The following is a 6,506-nucleotide window of genomic DNA, read 5'->3' as shown; positions in this document are numbered from 1 at the left end:
CAAAAATGCCCAATTTTTTCTCCTGAAACTCCCCAAAAATGCCCAATTTTTTCTCCTGAAACTCCCCATCATCAGTGCCAGGCAAACAGAGCAGCAATCTCTGCATGAGCCGCCCTAATTGGCAGCAGAGCCCTGGTCCAGCCAACATCTGCAGCTGGTTTTGGTGATAATAAATCAGGGCTGGGGGGTTTCAGTGTGGCAAACTGCCAGGGAGCTTTCCTTCCCTCAGTTAGCAAGAAATGGGAAGACAGCAGCGAGGAATGGGACAGCTCTGGGTGGTTAAAAAAGGGAAAAACCCCCAATTTTGTGTTATAATAATAATTTTGTATTATCCGTAACCAGCAGCGAGCATCCACTCTGAGCTTTCCAAGAAGGACCAACAACAAAATGCCTTTTGAGGAAAACTCAAAATCATCATTAAACAAGGAGAAAAGGCTGCAGCCTGTAGGAATGAAGGTTCCTGCCCCGGGCCTGGGAGGATCTGGGCTCTGTGTGTGCTGTGATCACCCAACACTCACTGCAAACACCTCCTCAGGTACGTTTGCAATCAGCAGGTTGGATGCTGCAGCACTGACAGCTCAGCCCCTCGCTGGAAATCTGGGGCACACAGAAAGCCTGGAGGTGAGGTAATCTCCATTCTGAACGGGGAAATTCAGACACTGGGAAGGAAATCAGAATTAAAGGTGGAGGAGTTGACTGAAACCACGAAGAGAGCAAAGTTTGTAGCTGTTAATTTAAATGTTGCTGAGTCTTTCCTGCTGAGCCTGGCAGGACAGCTTAGTGCTAAGTTTTGGGAGGAGCTTTTTTGGAAATCAGATTGCTGTGGCATTGAGGATGGAGCAGAGGCCAAGGCACTGAGCTCTGCTTGTGGCACATCCACAGCAAGCAAGGAGCAGAAACTGCAGGTTCTGCCCTCCGAGCTGGCTGATGCTCGGTTTGGCAATTGATTTCCAACCTGACCAGTTCAGTTTGGCAGCTGATTTCCAAATTGATCAGTTCAGTTTGGCAGCTGATTTCCAACCTGATCAGTTCAGTTTGGCAGCTGATTTCAGACCTGACCAGTTCAGTTTGGCAGATTTCCAACCTGATCACTTCAGATGGCAGCTGATTTCCAACTTATCAGGTCAGTTTGGCAATCGATTTCCAACCTGATCACTTCAGTTTGGCAGCTGATTTCCAACCTGATCAGTTCAGTTTGGCAGCTGATTTCCAAATTGATCAGTTCACTTCAGCAGATAATTTCCCAACTCATCGGTTCAGTTTGGGAGATGATTTCAGACCTGACCAGTTCAGTTTGGGAGATGATTTCAGACCTGACCAGTTCAGTTTGGCAGATGATTTCAGACCTGACCAGTTCAGTTTGGGAGATGATTTCAGACCTGACCAGTTCAGTTTGGCAGATGATTTCCACTGTTTCCATCCCCAGAGTGAGCCAAAGCCCTGCCTCTCCAGGCTGCCTCCACTCCAACCCTTTCATTGCACTGGAGCATCTCCGCACCCTCAGACATTTAAATCATTTTTGGATCTCCATTCACCCATCACATCCAGCTCCCTCCCAGTCCTTCCTTCAGCCTTTCCCACTTCCCAGTGCTGTCTCCTGTTGATAAAAATTCTCTTTCCAGCTACACCTCCCTCCCACAGCCTCCACTGCTCCAAGAGTTGTCTGCCCTAGGAAACATCCACCTCATTTACAAGGTCACAGTTATTTTAGCCTGAATCCAGTTATGCAAGAAACCACCTCCCCTCCAGTGCCAAATCCCCAAAGAACAGTGACAAGTGATTATCCTGCGTGAGGCTTCAGTCCTTTAAAGGCAACAATAATAATTAACACAATTAAGAACCTCTCTAATGCCACTTTCAACAACCACAGTACTGTCAGGAAGTGGTGATTCACATTTGCCAACAGAATTATCTGGCAGCAAGGATTTCTGGAGCTTATTTAAGCTTTAAATCCTATGGAAGGAGCACAATATCCTGTTTGAAGGCATTTCTAATTTAAATTAATGACCTGAAGGCTATCTCGAGGTAATAATGATCTTCTTGTACCAAATCCCACCATGGCTGAGGTGAATTATAAATTCCTCAGGCTGATTCTGTGGTTAACATTCCAAATCCCAGCTATCCAACGTGCTGGTGGCAGTTCCAGGAGCAGATTAGATGAAACCACACCGGCTGTCTTCAGCCTGGATTGGAACGGGGGGAAATAAAAAAATATTCTCCTCAATCAGTGGGAAGCAGAGAAGCCCTGGGGGTGATGAGTTTGGAGTTCTCGTTTTCTCCAGGTGTTTTATTCCTAAAATTTGGCTTGGAAGAGATGCCGGAGCATGCAGGTACCAGGTGGGAAGGTGAACTCAGCACCAAGCTGAGAGCTGCTCCCCCAAAGGCACCTTGGGGGTTGGCACTGACTTTAGAAAAAGCACAATTGGGATAAAAGAGAAAAATGCCCATTTTTCTCCTGAAATTCCCAAAAAATTTCTCCAAAAATTCCCATCTTTCTCCCAGAATCCACCAAAATGCCCATTTTTTTTCTTCTGAAACTCTCCAAAATGCCCGTTTTTCTCCTGAAATTCCAAAAATGCTCATTTTTCTCGTGAAATTCCTGGAAATGCCCATTTTCTCCCAAAATCCACCAAAAATGCCCATTTTTCTGCTGAAACTCCCCCAAAATGCTGATTTTTTCTAATGAAATTCCCAAAAATGCTCATTTTCCTCATGAAATCCCCCAAAATGCTTATTTTCCTCCTGAAATTCCCAAAAATTACCATTTTCCTCCTGAAATCCACCAAAATGCCCATTTTTCTCCTGAAACTCCCAAAAAAATGCCCAATTTTTTCTTCTGAAACTCCCCAAAAATGCCCATTTTTCCCCCCAAACACACCTTGCACACAGCGCTGCTCAGGGCAGGGTCACTGTGGCCCTGGTGATGAGTTGCACATTTGTAAATCCATCTGTCACCAGGTAAACAGAACCCAGGAAAAAAATCAGGTGGATGAAATTTCCCTTTGAAAAGGCAAAGAACCAAATGACCAAATAGAAAGAGGCTTTCAGCAGCTGAGAAAAGCAGGCTGTTATTTCACTCACCCAAGAGCAGGGCAGAATTTGCATTTCAGGCACAGATCTTCCTCACTGAACACTCCAAGGGATTTCTGTACAAAAATTTTAACTTTAATCTGCATTTTCCCTGATTTTGCCATTTTTTAGTTCACCCAGGATGCCATAAGCAAAGTTTTCAGTCTAAACACAGTTTTAAGCTTTAAATAAATGATTAGCTTTAGGTTTTGTGCTCTGCTGGGATGTTAAAAGACATGGCAAGCTGTAAAAGGGACTCAGTAAAAGTATTGGTAAATCCACAATCCATTCCCAAGTGAAATCTCCTCAGGTTTATTGTTGGGATACCTGAGTGGGAGGAAGTCACTGTTTCCTTTAGGTTTGTTTGAACCCCTAATTCAAACCACAGCCTGAACTTTCTCAATCTGTGAGGCAAAAAAAACCCCCAAAAAAATGAAAACAAACACAACAAAACCATAACAAAAACCCAAAGAAACAAACAAAACAAAACCATAACAAAACCCCCAAAGAAACAAACAAAACACGCAAAAAACCAAACACAATTTAAAAATCACCAAACACACAACAAAAAAACTCAACCTCACTGGTGCAAGTGTAAGTAAATCACCAGATTTTGATTATTAATTATTAAAAATGAGCTTGAATAGAGGAATGGCTGAGCTGGGTATCATCATCCTACAGGATATTCCAAAATTAAGTAGAAACCTCATGTCCAACATGCTCCAGCATGGAGTAAAGTCAATATTTGGGGACACTGGTCCCTGCTGCTAATTTATTCCTCTCACCCCTCTCCTTCCCAGGGCACACTTTATTATTTTAAGTCCCTTTTCTCAGGGACAGACTTTGCCTCCCATTATTTCTAACTCGTACACGGTGTTGAAAGCCCGAAAAAAAAATGATAAATTAAATGAGAAGGAAATGTTTAAGGGTTCCTATTCATAACAAAAATACTTAAAGGCAGCCCAGGCCATGAATCTTCCCCCTGCAAGTCGAGATGTTCATAAAGGCCCTGATTCAGAGGAGAAGCTGGTGGATGTCTGCTGCTCAGGGGATTTATGGGGGAGAGCCCAGGTGAATAATTAATTCCTTGCAGAGCTCAGGATGGACTTGGCTTTTCCCTCACTTGTTCAAAGGCTTTTCCCCCAAATTGGAGAGCACCAGGCAGGGCTGCTCCACTCTGCACCCTTTGCCTCTGCTGCGTGAGGATTAATGAGGGCCCGAGCCCCCGTTTCTGTCAGCACAGACACGTGCATCCAATTAAAGGATCCAGAAAGCTGGCACACAAGTCCCAAGGTGTTTTCCAAAGCCACCCAAAGGTTTTTTTGCTGGGTTTCATTTCCCAGTTCTGCCCAGTTAATAAGGATTACCGTGCAAAACTCATTTGCCTTTTGGTGTGTGTGTGTGTCAGCTCTGGGGTGGACGTGGTGGGGAAAGCTCTGGGTTCATAAATCCTGAGGGTCTGAATGCTGTGTTTACCCAGGGAACAGGAAGAGACCTGGATTGTGGCACAGAGGTGCCCCTGTCATCGTGTCTCAGTGACACACAGCACCTCCTTTGGGGTTAAATCCCCATCCCTGCCCTGCCAGCTGAGGCAATTCTCAATAAATATCAATTCCTGCCCACAAATTGAGGTTCTGGGGCTTTTTTAGCCACAAATTGAACCAGGGTCACCCATTTTTTGCAATAACAAACAAAATCGAACAGAAACTCCTCAAGAGTTTCTGGGATGTGGACAGAAATGTCTAAACTTGGTTTTCCAGGCTTGGTTTTCCAGCAGCTTCTTTCCACAGGTGCATCCCCAAAGATCAGAAAGGTTCTGCTCCCACAAGAGGGAATCTCCCTTCCCTTGGCACAATTCCTTCCACAACAATGGAATAACATTTTCATGGATTATTTACCCTGAACTGCAGCAAAATTAATCCTGAAAAGCCAAAGTGCAGCTCAGGAGAGCAGAGCTGTGGGTGACAGCCTGGGAGTGCTGCAGAACCAGAACTGGGAATGAATTAAGCACAAGTTAATCAGCCACGTCTGCAGAATAAAACAAACCTTCAAACCTTGAATTAAATACTAAAATATATTCATATATTCATCCTCAATTTGAGCCACCTCAACACTTGGGAGCTCCAAGACCTTCTTGTGCAGTGTCTCCCCAGCATCCAAATCTGCCTGGACTTTCAATTATCCGGACAATAATGAAAACATGTTGGCCAGGCGAGCACTCAGGTTACAATCACAAATTCTTACTTCAATAACAGCCATAAAACAGAGACCTAAAGCATGTTTTTTGCTTTTTTTCCAAACATTAGCAACTCATCTGATACTTAGGCCAAGGATCCAGTTTCCTGCAAGCTGATGACATGTGAGACCACAACCCTGAGGCTGATATTAAATTATACATATATACATATATAAATATACAGAGAGAAAACCTGTGAAATTACAGACACAGATGTGTTATTGGTGTCATAATTTTTTCCCATTAAACACCGTATTAGGTTTATCCCCTCTCTATACTCGAAAATCTTCACATATAAAAGATGAATGGCGACTTCTCCAGGGGATCCTTGTGGTTTAACCTTGTTACAGGAGGTCAGACACGACACACAAACTCTGCTGGTACAAAAATGGCTGGAAAATGGGATTATTCCTTGGCTCTGCCTTCCAATGGAGAGCAAGGCAACTCTCCCAGCACCCCAAAAAGGACTTGTGGCACTCAGAGAAGCTTGAGGAGTACATTTGGTAGAGGAAGAACCAAGCAGAGCTTGCCTGGCAGCACAGGCAATGCTGAAATGCTGTCCCATGATGATTTGGGATGAATTGGCCCAGATTCTCCCATTTTCACTGCTTAAATCCCTCCCTGCTCCTCTCCCACAGCCAGACTGAGCTGTTGGACTGCTGGGGGTGCCAGCCCTGCTGACAGCTCTCTGCTCTTCTGGCTGGAAAAAGAGAAGTCGTTTAAATCTGAAAATAAACAAATAAATCACCAGAATCAGCAGAGGTGGTCAGAAAAGGTGTTAGAAAAATAACTCAACTCTCTGCACTTCTTGGCCACTCTGCCAGCCCTGTTTTCTCCCCAAACACAGCCCAGGGTGGAGAATCTCTCTTTTTACCACCTAATTTTCTAAAAGTCCTGCTCTATACCTGTGTTCTGGCTCTTACATCTCTACCATGAGCCCATGAATCCAGACAACACACCAGGAAAATCAACCCTGAGGTGCTTTGGCTTCCAGAGCAGCCCATCTGTCTGGTGGAGCCTTTTGGGATGAGATTTTTGAGGTTCTAGAAATAAACTGATAGAAAAGGAGCAGACAGGAGAATTTCCAGGAGGGTTCAGGGTTGATTTTCCAGGTATGCAGCTCTACAGCTCATCCCACACCATCAGGATCAATCAAAAAATCCAGATGTCCTTGAAGGTGCTGGAAATTGTTGGTATCCAT

The sequence above is a fragment of the Zonotrichia leucophrys genome, chromosome 21 (assembly GCF_028769735.1).
Source record: "Zonotrichia leucophrys gambelii isolate GWCS_2022_RI chromosome 21, RI_Zleu_2.0, whole genome shotgun sequence".
Taxonomy (NCBI): domain Eukaryota; kingdom Metazoa; phylum Chordata; class Aves; order Passeriformes; family Passerellidae; genus Zonotrichia; species Zonotrichia leucophrys.
Note: the sequence above shows the minus strand (reverse complement) of the source record.